This window comes from Pelophylax lessonae (assembly GCF_965119305.1).
Source record: "Pelophylax lessonae genome assembly, chromosome: 12".
NCBI classification, from domain to species: domain Eukaryota; kingdom Metazoa; phylum Chordata; class Amphibia; order Anura; family Ranidae; genus Pelophylax; species Pelophylax lessonae.
This window is the reverse complement of record NC_138779.1, coordinates 64906082-64920910: the sequence shown is the minus strand read 5'-3', so window position 1 is coordinate 64920910 and position 14829 is coordinate 64906082.

The window sequence follows — 14829 nt, the reverse complement described above, 5'->3', positions numbered from 1 at the left end:
CTTTATTAGAGAAAAAGGCATAGACTCAAGAGAGAGGTGGGTTCATAATGTTGCCCCTGTACAAATCATTAGTAAGACCTCATCTGGAATATGCAGTTCAGTTTTGGGTACCAGTTCTCAAACAGGATATCGGGAAACTGAAGAAATTGCAAAAAAAGTGCAACCAAACTGATGAGAGGCATGGAGGAGCTCAGCTATGATAAAAGATTAGCTGAGATAAATGTATTTTCTCTTGAGAAGAGGTGATTAAAGGGGATATGATCACAATGTATGAATATGTACAGTAAGTGATCCATTTAGTGAAATGGTTGGTGGGTTATTCATATTACAGAAGACAAGAGGACACTCTCTAAATCTAGTTGAAAAGAGATTTTATGTGGAAAGTAGAGATGGGCTAAACACCCCCCCCCCGTCCTGTTTGCACCCGAACTTTCGAACATCGCAAACGTTCGGAGCTGAAAAATGAACCCCATTGAAATCTGTGGAATCCGAACTTGAAAAATTAAAAGTGCCTATTTTGAAGGCTTATATGCAAGTTATTGGGCATACAAAGGAACGGGGGTCCGGGTACTGCCCTGGGGGAAATTTACACGATTTACTAAAAGTATTGGGATGCCTGCCTTTACATGGACATGAACTTTAATAGCATCCCATTCTTAATCCATAGGGTTCAATATTGAGTTGGTCCACCTTCTCCAGCTATAACAGCTTCAACTCTTTTGGGAAGGCTGTCCACAAAGAAGCATGCTCAAACATTCCCATAGACACACTCCTAAACCTTGTGGACAGCTTTCCCAGAAGAGATGAAGCTATTATAGCTGCAAAGGGTGGGCCAACTCAATATTGAACTCTAATGGCATCCCAGTCTTAATCCATAAAGTTAATGTGTGTTTAAAGGCAGGCACCCCAATACTTTTGGTAATATAGTGTATCAATGCAAAAAAAACTTTGTAAAAAAGAGCATTTTTTAATGAGCAACGATTTAAAGTGAAGCAATAAAAATTAAAAATTCCTTTTAAATATAGTGCCGGGGGGGTCACTGTGGCGGGGTCACAGTGGCATGTCTGCCTTCCCTTGTTGGACTCTCAGACATGATGAGGGGGCTTATTACCAAACATTGAATAGAGACGGGGAAATGTGTAATTGGTCGCACTTTATTCAATGGAAAGTGGTGTTTGGTGCACTTTAACTTGAGGACTGCTGCTGACAAACAACACACAGCAACTGAAAAAAAAAGGGGGGGTGTACAGCACTGTATACATTTCTAAATGTTATGTAATGTGGTGTAAAACACTGCACTACACAGACACACTACAATATACTGCAGTAAAATTGCACTGACACAATACAATATACTGCAGTAAAAGTGCACTGATGCACTACAATATACTACTGTAAAAGTGCACTGATGAACTATAATATAAGTTGGTAAAAGTGCACAGACGCACTACAGTATAATGTAGTAAAAGTGCACTAACGCACTACAATGTACTGCAGTAAAGGTGCACTGACCCGCTACAATATGCTGCAGTAAAATTGCACTGACACAATACAATATACTACAGTAAAAGTGCACTGATGCACTACAATATACTGCTGTAAAAGTGCACTGACACACTATAATATAATCTGGTAAAAGTGCACTGACGCACTATAATATAATGCAGTAAAAGTGCACTGACGCACTACAGTATACTGCAGTAAAAGTGCACTGACCCACTACAATATACTGCTGTAAAACTGCCCTGACTCACTTCACTGACTCTAAAATAAAAAAGGAAGGTTGCACTACACTGACGCTATATTTACACTACAATATCACTATATTTACACTACAATAACACTCTACACTCACAATATAATCACTATAACACACTAACTTGCTTTTAGAAATTAACAGAGCCTTGAGATAGACAGAGCCTTGCTCTATCTATCTCAACTTCAACATCACACTCCAAATGGTTCCTCTGGGAAGTAACCTTTTATAATGTGGGGTGGGTCTATGAGCAATGAGCCATGATTGGGCACAGTCATCATTACTTTCTCCAATCATGACTCTGACAGTGCTCTGTGCTTGATTGGGCAGAGACTTAATTGCTTCAGCCAATTAGGGCTTAGAATGCACTGTGGGGTGTTCAATGAACCGAACAAACAGCCGAATTCCCTGACAATTTAGGTGTTCACAGAACAACTAATGTTCAGGCAAAGCTTTTGCGCAGCTCAAACTGTTCATCCAAAACTAAGGGTAAAGCTTCTTTCACAGAAAAAATAGTGAAAATGTGGAATAGACTCTCTCTCGTTTTGGACAGCTCAGTATATTGTTGGATGCCTTCCTAAACTAACAAAATATAACTGGATATAACATTTATAGGTAATAACACCAGGGTTAGTTGATGCAGGAAATATCTGATTGCATCGTGGGAGATCAGAAAGGCATTTCTCCCCCCCTCCCCAAAACTGGATCATGCTTTATTGGGGTTTTTGCCTTCCTGTGGATCAACTGTGGGTATAGGATTGTGTATATAGAAGTTTTTTCCTTTTTTTTTTTTACTTGGATGAACTAGTTGAACTTGTGCCTTTTTAAAACCTAACTTAACTTTGTAAAACCCACAATGCAAAACAAACACTGTGCTAGGTGGATTTAAACACACAATTGTTTGCTTTTGATATTTGGATGTGCTATTTGAAAAAAAGAAACAACTCACACTAATATTATTTTGGACATGAGGATGCCAAGGGACAGTTCACTCTCGAAGTGTAGAGGAGAATAGGAGAGCACTGGCTGCTGGGGGAGCAGGGGATCAAAACTACATACAACCAACCCCCTTCCCACAAGGGGCATTTAGAAGAGAAAAAATGGGACTTTGAATGTGCCACAAAGAGGTCATGTACATATATGTGGATAAAATATGAACAGTCTTTATTAATCAAATAAAATGCAGTTAAATGTGTCTACATTAGGTATACAATATGCACAAGAGCCATCCATTTGGTGTGTATATTGGTGTTATGGATCCTGTTTTCTAAATGCCCCTTGTTACACTTGACAAAGGAGCACACATGCTAAGTACGAGCTTTGCACATGCTCTGAAACGCATTGTAGTCCTAGTCCCCTATTGACGTCACAGCCAGCTTCCTCCACATTGCAGTCCAAAACAGATACCCAGAACGACAAGGAACCTACCGGCTACATCTTCCTGTACTGACCACAGGCTCTGTATACTTGGATTGGCATGCTGGATGCTTCACCTGTGGGAGAACGTTTTACTTTACAGATGAGCATTTACTCTACTCCTATCTCGTGTGTTGGCAATTGTCATTGCTGTTTTCCCCTTGCAATAAATTATTACACTTAGAGGCGCTTTTCTGTTTTTGTACATTATTTTTCCAGAGTTGGCTTTCACTCCTGAGAAGAGCTTCCTTTGCCTTAAGTGTTCTTGGCTTTTACTCATCACTATTGACCCCCCAAATACATATATAGTCTTTAGATTTTTATATTTACATGGACTAGTCCTTCATTTGATACCTGAGCATTGCATGATTTATCCTGAGCACTTGCCACCAATATTTTAAATGCCCCTTGTAGGCTGAGGGGATTTTTTTGTTGTACAATAATAGGGATGCTGCCCAGCAAGTTTGTTTACATTGTGACAGCTGTTATAAAACTGTGATTGGCTCTTTACCTTAATCTGGGATCTGCTGTGTCCAAGGCACACAGTGGTCACAGAGCACGTTCGTTGCACATCCCAGGGAAGGTACGGGACTCGGGAGGTGCACACGTGGGAGGAAGTCCAGGGATGTCCTCCCAGAACTGGAGAGCTACGCTGTAGCACTATATTGGCTATAGTATGGGTGAGAAGCGGTTAAACTGTGTTTATTTGGTTTTGCGCAGAACCATAGCAATACATTATTTTTTGATTAAACAAATACTATCTCACCCAGTTATACAACTTAAGCAAATATGGTTCTTAGAGTATCCTACAAACTAACGATATCCACAATAATCAGAGATGAATAATGTTTCTATCCAATTGATGATCTTTTGCTTTGTAAAGATACAGATACTGGCCAGCTTCAGTTGGGGTGAGGGTTGTCACGTTTGCGCCAGCAGGTTGGCACGATTTCCTCATAATGATGGACAATAACACTACACTGTTGGACAACATGATCGATGTTGAATTTACATTGTTGGACATGATTATTATTTTTTTTTCCTGTATAGCCATTAAAGATCAAGCAGTAAGCATGTTTCCCCTCCACTCCACAGCTTACCAGGTCACATGCTCTGAAGAAAAAAAAAATAATAATTCCAAAAAATAGCATAGTCCCTCCTTAAAATCTATATCAGACCCTAATCCTGGATAAAGGTCTGGTAAAGAATTTGAGCGAAACTCCATGCAAAAAAAAAAAAAAAGTAAGAAAGAAAAATGGCATAAGGTACCCTTAAAATCCATATCAGACCTTTATCCTTAATGAGGGATGACATCACTTCCAGTCTAGGGCAGAGATAAACATTTTGTTTTTTTAAAGCAAAAGATCATTTTTCTTTTTGATCTTTTGCTTTTAAAGTTAAAGGAGAGATTTGGAGTCTTATAGACCACAGATCACTCCATAAAGAGGACCTGTCATCCTTATTTCTATTAAATGGGAAGTTTACATTTCTAGCAAGAGGAAGAAAAGTGATAAAAAAATAAAAAGAAAGGGACAGTGTAAAAATAAATTGGTAAATAGAAAAACATATTTAAAGCGCACCTGTCCTCCCGTGCTCGCACACAGAAGGAAACGCATATATAAGTCGTGTGGTATGTGTGGTATCGCCATGAACGTTATAGCGAGAGCAATAATTATTTTGCAAGAACTCCTCTGTAACTCTAAACAGGTAACCTGTAAGGCTTTTTTTAAAGCCTTTGTAGATTTTTAAGTATCGTAGTTTGTCACCTTGTCACCATTCCCTGAACGTGCTTTAAAACTCTTTAAAGTTTTTTTTTTCCCAAAAAGTTGCACTTGAAAAATCGCTGCGTAACTACCGCGTGACATAAAAGATTGCAACAATCCCCATTTTATTCTCCAGAGTCTCTGCTAAAAATATATATATATATATATATATATATATATATATATATATATATATAATTTTCTAGCAAAAATGAAAAAATTACAGATTTTTTACTTGTAAGGAAAAAGTGCCAGAAAAGGCATGGTCAGGGGTGGAGTTTGATGTGTATCATCACAAAATCATGTTTGCAGGCCTTGCCCTTATACTGTTAACTAATAAAATCATCTCATCCTTATCCAACACTTCAAACATTTGGGCCAGACTTGAGACTCACCTGTAATTAGGCAAATTAAATAAATTTAACATATTCCTTTCCCCTCCCCTGCTAAAGACAACTCTGTGTTCACCTGAATTACCTTCAAGCACTAATGGCTTGCACTAATGGAGAGATTACACAATTTTCTGGTTAGTCAAAATCATGGCTATAAAGGAGATACTGTATGTGCACTACAATCCCATATACTCAAGTTAATATTGGGCAAAAGTAGACCTAGAACAGCAACGCACATACTACCTGTCAATTAGCCTAAGGAATATGTGAACCTAGGAGTACCACACATTATTTTAATTTTAATAAGCCCCGGCCACTGCTGCTCTTTGTTCCTTTGCAGGTGCCACTTTGAGTTTATATTGAGAAATATTTCTGCTCCCGATACACAAAGTTCTGAACACAACTTTTCATGGCTGTGCAGGAAGGATAGAGCCTAAAATACCAACCGATCTCTCCCCTCTTATCTCACTCATTGGGTATATGGGACAGGGTTAAGGAGATAGGAAAACCCAATCATTCTTTGCCAATCTCCTCTTCCCCTTGGGTATCTCAAATCATCTAATATTGTGATACTCTGGGGAATTGAAACAGTTGTAGAGGAATGTTTAGCCTTTTTGAGTCCATGTCATCCTAAACTTTGTTTAGGGCTCGACAGCCTATTTTTATCAAACAAAATCAAAGTTCAACATAAAGTAGTTGGCCAACAGTAAAAATAATACCAAGCCATTTGGCTTCCTTTCTTCAGCAGCACTGCTGCTTAGGCCCTAAAGCTTGAACTTTTGGCTTTTAACTGGTCCCTTAGACCATCTCACACAGTATCCCTGATTTCCTGTGGCTCTTTCTCTGCTCACCCAGCTCTCCTGGCTCTCTGGACTTTCTCAGCTTTCCCCGCTCTCTCAGCTCTCTTGGTTCTCTCAGTCTCCTGAAACCTTGAGATTTTCTAAGTCCTCTGGACTTGGCTAGTCATCTTATCTTTCTTGGTCCTGCAGATTCACTTAGCTATCTCAGCTCTCAGAGCCCTCTGTACAAGGCATCTCCTGTCTCCAGCATGGATGCCTGTCTCTTGAGTAATACACATGTCTCCTAACAAGAGCCCAAGCCTGTCATTATAAAGGCTGTACACATCCTGCTGGTTTCCAATAAAAAGACACTGGGTTGATGACTTCTTCCTTCCCAAAACTCTTCAAAGTGTCCAAACCCAATCCGAATACCAAAACTGGGAGAAAACCAAAATATCAGTTTTCTTCACTCTAAACCGATAGAGCCCCAAACTCTGCATACATGAGAACCCTGTGTCATTTTTATTATATTTTTACAGTGCCAGGGCCTCACCTGTCACAATAAACATAATACAAACATTATCATACTAGTGTCTGATATTGCTGACAACAGACATACACCTACGTATTTACAATAAGAAACATAACCCACAACCAGGTATACCACATGGGGGGAAGCATGGGAAATGTATTGATCTTCCAGGGGCCATAGTTATGCCCTGCAAAGATGTAATATATAGCATCTAAGGCCATAAAGTATATTAAATATAGATCAGCCAAAAAAAAAACATTTAAAGTGATACTAAAGTCTAAGGTTTTTTTTTGTATAAAAATAACAAACATGTTATACCTACCTGCTCTGTGCAGTGGTTTTGCACAGAGCAGCCTGGATCCTCCTTTTCTCAGGACCCTCGTCTGCCCTCCTGGCCCCTCCCTCCTTCCAAGTGCCCCCACAGCAAGCAGCTTGCTATGGGGCACCCGAGTCAAGCCACTGCTCTTTCATGCATGGATTTGAGGCCCAGCCCTGCCCCCTCTCTTTCCTCATTGGCTCACTGACTTTGATTGACAGCAGCAGGAGCCAATGGTGCCCCACTGCTGTCTCAGCCAATGAGAAGGGGGAGAGTCCCGGATAGCCGAGTCTCTTGTGCAACACCGCTGGATCGAGATGGGGCTCAGTTGAATATTGGGGGTGCTGGGGGAGGCTGCTGCACACAGAAGGTTTTTCATCTTGATGCATAGAATGCATTAAGATTAAAAAAAAAAAAAAAACCCTTCTGCTTTTAGAACTACTTAAAGGCATATAGCCCACAAATACTCCCATTGTCAACTGATTACCTAGTAGAGGTACTGTTCAGGTTTCACCAAGAAGATGGAGACCAAATAATCTCTGTCTCTTTGCAAACAAGAAAAGGAGCCACTTTGCATATGTGCCCACCAAATTTGTATTACATGTGACATCATGTGCGATGTATACTGCATACTGGGACATATTGAACTGTTAAGAAGGAATGACAGAAGAAGTCCTGCCACAGACCCATAAGTTAACTCAGTGGAACATTTTTGACTTCATACAGACTCAAACCTCATCCCTGATATTCTCTACAATCAAGTAGTCACTTTTTTCTAGTATAGGAAATTGCCTATATTCAATGGCAGCTATAGCAATAGGGTAGATAAATATGTGGTTATTGGTGCACACCACTTTACCGAACAGGCATGCAGTGACGTGCAGCAAAATAAAAAGGCAGCTTTGCCAGGTACACACCTTAAAATTTTAAACAAGGCCTTAGCAACAGAATCACTAAACCCATTTTTTAACCTAGCAGAAAATTAAACAAAAATAAGGATAACTCTGAAATAAAATAAAAAACACCAATAGAAAACATTTCAAGAGAGGCTCAGCAGATAAATATAACTACAGCTGCTACTGTCAAAATGAGTGTCCTAAAAAGGTTTGTTACATCTCTAAACTGTTGCCCACAGGCCAAATTGTATGAGCCTGAGGGCTTTTTACTGCAGTTCTACCATAAATACAACTATGCTGCTGCTACATGAACTTGCCTACTGATTCTAGAATTCCCCACTGCTATATTCACAGATCCCCTGAGACCTGTCCACTAGTCCAGCATTAATGGTGAGTTAACCTGTTCCCTTCAGAGATGGCCACCTTTCAGACTCGCGTATAGCCTTTTTATGCCTCTTGTAGTCCCTAATTTTACACCTTGTGTTAGTCAACATAGTTTACAACCCATCACTTCATACCTTTAAGCACCTGATCTGAGGGATCCTTTCCCCTTGCATTTTTGTAGCTTCTCTTCTCTAACCCTCAAGTGGTCCAGCTCTAAATTTACATTGCAAAATCTTTTCTTTATCATCTCTCTCTAGTTTGCAGGGTAAGGCCCAAAATTCATCCCCCATCTCAAAACTGATAAAATCTCTTACCACATGTCCAAGAGACTCACTCTAACAATTTGACTGGGATGGCGCTATTACACAAGAGGATACTCTACTGTAAGTGTGATTCGTTGTTTTAAACTGGGCAAATCACCAAGCCCTGATGGCCTAACCATACAATATTTTAAGGATATGCTTTCCCTTCTGTTTCCTCATATTACCAAGTGTTCAGCTACCTGACTAACAACTCTTACTTCTCACAGGACTTACCAAGGACTCACATCACAGTCCCCCCTAAAGAAAAAAGGAAAAGACCTTTGCACCAATTGAAATTCAATCTCCCACCGAAAATATAGATCTAAAACTAGTCAAAAAATCACAGCTAACAGACTTCTTCCCTACATCTTAGATATAATTAACCACAACCAAGTGATTTTTATTCTGTTCTGTCAGGTCTAAGATAACATTGTTAAAATGATTAATGTAATCCATAGAGCTGGCTCTTCTGATCGCCCCTGTGTCCTGTTTTTGACTGGAGTGGACTTATCTAAATAGGCAATTTATGGAAGCTGTACTAAAGCATACTGGCCTGGCAGATAACATAATGAAGTGTGTTACTGCAATTTACTCAATTTCTTAAGCCACAGTAATCATCAACTAGGTCCTAGCCAAGTTGTTTCTGATCTCTAATGGCAACCACCAAGACTGCCCACTTTTTACCTTTTCTTTGTAGTTTCATTAGAACCTTTTCTATGCAAAGTGATATGCAACCCAAATATTACTGACTGATAAATAAACTCTCCAGCACCTCCCCAAACCTCACGGAGGTCCAACATTCCCTGGTATACCCAAATATCATGCAGCTTACCATGTAATTAGACTGACTGACTGGTGCAAACATGGCATTACTAAACAATGAGTCGCTGACGAAAAAGCCAACTCAAATTTCCCTTTGCGTGAACTCACTATTTCTGCACATGTGCAAGATCCTGAAAGCTGCCTCCTGGGATGAGTGACATAGAAATCCAAGGAGCCATTTTAATGGGACATGCACAGGAATGCCACAATGGATCTCAGAGTGACCCATAGCATTCCTGCATGTCGACACTCGACACATCCTGGGTAGTTAATCCTTGCCTAAATTAGAATAATGGACCTGAACTTTGGGGAAAAAAATATACTTTACATTTTTTTCTTTTTCTAATTGTGTTGCAGAGGAGGGGAAAGGTGGCAGGAGACAAACTTTTAAAAAAAAGGGTGAAGGTCAAAATTCATGTGTTAACCAGGAATGTCTAACAAAGCCCTGGCTGATAACCACAAGTAGACAGATATAACATTTAAATCTGAAAAACAAGCATGTGCACTTGACATCACCAGGTCTTGAAATGACCACTGATGCATTTCAACAGCTCCTCCGTTTTCAACAGAGCGATCCTGTTTATCTAGTGCTATCAAGTTTCCAGTTTTACTACATCTTGCTTGTTTAAGTCTGCTGAAACAAATATGCAAAATTATGTAACTATACCACCCTTTATGGATTTAGGCACATCATTAAGATGAGTAAACAAATGAGCTGTGAAGAATTGAAAAGGATGTAGAGTTTTATAAATATACAGTGTGTATATGTGTGGGTATAATGCATTTATGAGGGAACTTTCTTCAAAGATCAAATAGCAAAATTTATACCATATTAAGGCAACTTTAATAATTCATCGTTTTTCTCCTTTTCTCTCTATTTCACACTACTTTAAAAGTATCCATAAAGGAGTGGAAAGACTTTTGATGAGAAATAAATCAACAGCTAATGTGCAGAATTGTTTCAATATTTTCAAAATCATATACAGTGTATGCTGTTTTGTAACATTTCAAATTAAAAGAAGGACATCCAAAATGTATAAAATGTCCTTATGCTGCTTTATGAAATAAACATTAGGTCTATGAAAATAGGGATCTACGGTATGGTTAAGTATACAAAACAAGCAGGCCCCAATAAATCAAATGCAGTACCACACCAGTGATAAGTGCTAGGAAAACGTAAAAGAGAGCAGTAAAATTCATTATTCACTTTCTTGTCTAGATGGGTCATGTTTGAATACTCTCTTTTGTGTTAACCTTTGTGTGTGTACTATTAAACTTTAATATACTTGATACTCTTCTGTATATATTCACCCAGATAAGGTTGATATTCTGTTCCTTGCTCTTGTGGGAATATGTTCTACTTAAAAAAGGCAGAACTGTCCACAAGTATACAGATACGTGTGTTCTGTTTGTTACCTAGCTAGCAGAAAAGGTCACAGTGAAATCACAGGGGCCATGCTCATCTAGCCCCAGCTAGAAATATTTTTAAAACAGATAAAAATTTGAACATAAAGTCAGAATTTCTTTTTTTTTGTATCCTTTTTTTCCAGGTCAGAGCCTGAAAAAGTATTAAAGACACTTGAATATTTCAAGTTTCAGGGAACTAACATGGAGATGGGCAGCAATAGCAACCAATACTGTATATTCCTCCCAAGAAAGGTTTCTTTAAAGTGATTGTAAAGTCTCTTTTTTTCTATTAAAATAACAAATATGTTATACTTACCTGCTCTGTGCAGTGGGTTTTGCACAGAGCAGCCCAGATCTTCCTCTACTCGGGTCCATGGCTGGAGCTCCTATCCCCTCCCTCCTGTTGAGTGCTCCCATAGCAAGCAGCTTGCTATGGGGGCACCTGAGCCAAGCTGCAGCTCCGTATATCCATTCGGATATGGAGCTTCGGTTCAGTCCTGCCCCTTCTCTCTCCTGATTGGCTAACTGATTATGATTGACAGCAGCAGGAGCCAATGGCTCAGCCAATCAGGAGGGAGAGAGTCCTTGATGGTTGAGGCACTTGTAAACAACACTGGATAGTGATAGGGGTCAGGTAAGTATTAGGGGGGCTGAGGGGGGCTGCTGCATGCAGAAGGTTTTTTTTTATCTTAATGCATAGAATGCATTAAGATAAAAAAAAAAAACCTTCTACCTTTACAACTGCTTTAACCACTTAAGCCCCGGAAGATTTTACCCCCTTCCTGACCAGGGGGTATTTTGCGATTCAGCACTGCGTGACTTTAACGGACAATTGCGCGGTCGTGCGACGCTGTATCTAAACGAATTTGGCGTCCTTTTTTTCTCACAAACAGAGCTTTCTTTTGGTGGTATTTGATCACCTGTGCGATTTTTTGATCATGCGCTATAAACAAAAAAAGAGCATAAATTTTGCAAAAATAGCAATATTTTTCACATTTTTTTATATGAAATTCCCCCCTAAAAAAATGTAAAAATCTAAATTTTTTAACATTTTCGGCCAATTTGTTTTATGCTACCTATGTTTGGCAAAAAAAATCGCAAAAAGCGTATTTTGATTGGTTTGCGCAAAAGTTATCGCGTTTACTAACAAAGGGAAAGTTTTTTGTCATTTTTGTTGTTTTTTTTTAACGCGTAATGGCGGCGATCTGCGATTTTTTTTGCGGTACTGCTACATTGCGCGGACAGATCGGACCCTTGACTGACATTTTTGACACTTTTGGGGTTACCAGTGACATTTCTACAGTAATCAGTGCTATACATATGCACTGTTACTGGAAAAATACACTGGCAGTGAAGGGGTTAACTTTTTTTGAAAGGGAGGGGCTATGTGTGTCCCTAGGGGCGTGCTTTCTACTGTGATTGGCTGTGGCTTCAGATGTATGAACAGTGATCAACGGTTCTACATAGTAGAACCGTGTGATCACAGTTTCTACACAGGGGAGAATGACAGGCAGCTTGTTTACACAAGCCGCCTGCCTTTCTCCCTCTCCCCGACGATCGCTGAGTGAGCGGCGGACATCGGGTCTGCCAGTCACACGCGCGGGGGGGTCCGTGACCAATCAAAATACGCTTTTTGCGATTTTTTTTACCAAACATATGTAGCATAAAACAAATTGGCCGAAAATGTTAAAAAATTTTGATTTTTACATTTTTTTTGGGGAATTTCATATAAAAAAATTAGAAAAATATTGTTATTTTTGCAAAATTGATGCTGTTTTTGTTTATAGCGCAAAAAGTAAATATCGCACAGGTGATCAAATATCACCAAAAGAAAGCTCTGTTTGTGGGAAAAAAAGGACGTCAAATTTGTTTAGGTACAGCATCTCACGACCGCGCAATTGTCCGTTAAAGTCATGCAGTGCCGAATCGCAAAATACCCCCTGGTCTTTAAGCAGCCAAATCCTCCGGGGCTTAAGTGGTTAACCACAGTTTTGACATTTCTCACATTTATGTTAAAACCTGCATTATTTTGCTAGAAAATAGTTTAGAACCCTCAAACATTATATATTTTATAAAAACAGAAGTCATGGAGAATAAAATGGTGGCTGTTGCAAATTTTATGTCACACAATATGACAATAATGACAATATAATGACAATGTAAAATATATATTTTAGTGCATTCTTTTTTTGGTACAGCATAAAAGATGATATTGCTTCTAGTAAATAGATACCAAACATCTTAAGATTTCAAATTGTGCACATCTGTGAAATGGTGACAGACTACACTACCTAAAATTATTAATAGGCAATGCTTTAAAGGCCTTTACAGGTTATCAAGTAAACTTTGCAACTGTGTTACTGCTGCTTCTAATCCACCTTAAACTGAACACAGGCTGACTGCTCTCACTTTCATTAAGGTAAACTTAGATCTGTTCACATTATTGCGATGTGTATTTTATTTTTAAGTCTCTTACCTAAATGAAAGGCTAATTTTAATCTTTACACCCCTGCCCTCTTGGTCCTTTTGCAGTTTGGTGAAAAGTTTGCTGTGCTAGATGTGTGCCTAATATTAACTAAATGATTAATTGGCGAATTCCACACCCATCCACTACAGTATAAAGGTAGATCACATTTCTGGGGAGTACATACTAGGGTGGTGCATGTTGGGGTTCTTCCAATAAAGTGGAATTCTTTAATTAAGTGGCAATTCCGCTCTTGCACTTCAGCGATTGTACAAAGCGAACATCTACAGCAAGCTACTTTACAAAACACCAGACTGCAGGTGACCTTGTTTCCCCATTCACCTCTTCTCCTTTGTAATATGCAATCTCCACCTCTGTTTTTCATTGTTGTGTCCTCTCTCCTTAAACTCTGTTTCCTTCACCCCTCTTCTCTTCTCCGCTCCACCATCTGCATATATCACCCTTACATCTGCTCTCTCCTTATTACTGCACTCATCATCTCCTCCTAATACTAATCCCCCATGCTAATAAAACCCTCAGAATGCTGAGGCCTGTCCCCTCATATAAATTGCACTCTCATATTACCTCCATCACCTTTCTGCTTCTCTTAACCTCTGGAGACAAATCCTCAAACCCGGGGGCTCCTGTTTTTAACTGTACTCAATGCACACATCACCCTGTACCCCCTGGCAGCAGCCGCAAGCCACATAATTTAGTTTCTATAACTCTTCTTCCCAAAACCAGCTTCCCCTTCTCCTGAGCCACCTGGAATGTCCACTCTGTCTGCAATAAACTCAGTAACAAAAAGAATAGCAAAGGGAGCTATGCAAAAGTAGGGAAGAAACCCAGGCGGTATTAGGCTTAAAAAAAGAATTACTTTATTGAAAGAAGTATAAAAATTGACACATGTATCGGCAATTAGTCACAACAAGGACATACAAACATTTAATAAAATACCCCAGGTGGTGTACCAGGTTAATGAAAAATTGCGGGTTAGTTATCCGATACTAATAAGCATGTGAACAAACAAACTTAGCTGATAAGGCTGGACGTAAGGTGAAAAAATGCAGTGTGGATCTACACTAAATTTGGCCACTAGGTGGCGTCACCATCATCTGAAAGAAAACTCACAAGTGAATTCACAAAGCCAGCAGCCGATCCGATCAGCAAAGTGAGGCAAATGCAAGGATCGGTGGATGTCAAATTAGCGGTGTTAGAACATGGTGGGGGTGCTGGAATCCAATAAACATCTTGGGTAATGAAGTGGGATGGTAAAGGCAGTCCAGAAATTGGAAATGTAGAGATCAATGCAGATCACCCAGGTTAGTGATCCATCCCAAAGGGGAACAGCTGATGTATTTGTGGAACACTGATATACAGTGGGTACGGGAAGTATTCAGACCCCCTTAAATTTTTCACTCTTTGTTATATTGCAGCCATTTGCTAAAATCATTTAAGTTCATTCTTCTTCCTCATGAATGTACACATAGCACCCCATACTGACAGAAAAACACAGAATTGTTGACATTGTTGCAGATTTATTAAAAAAAGAAAAACTGAAATCTCACATGGTCCTAAGTATTCAGACCCTTTGCTCAGT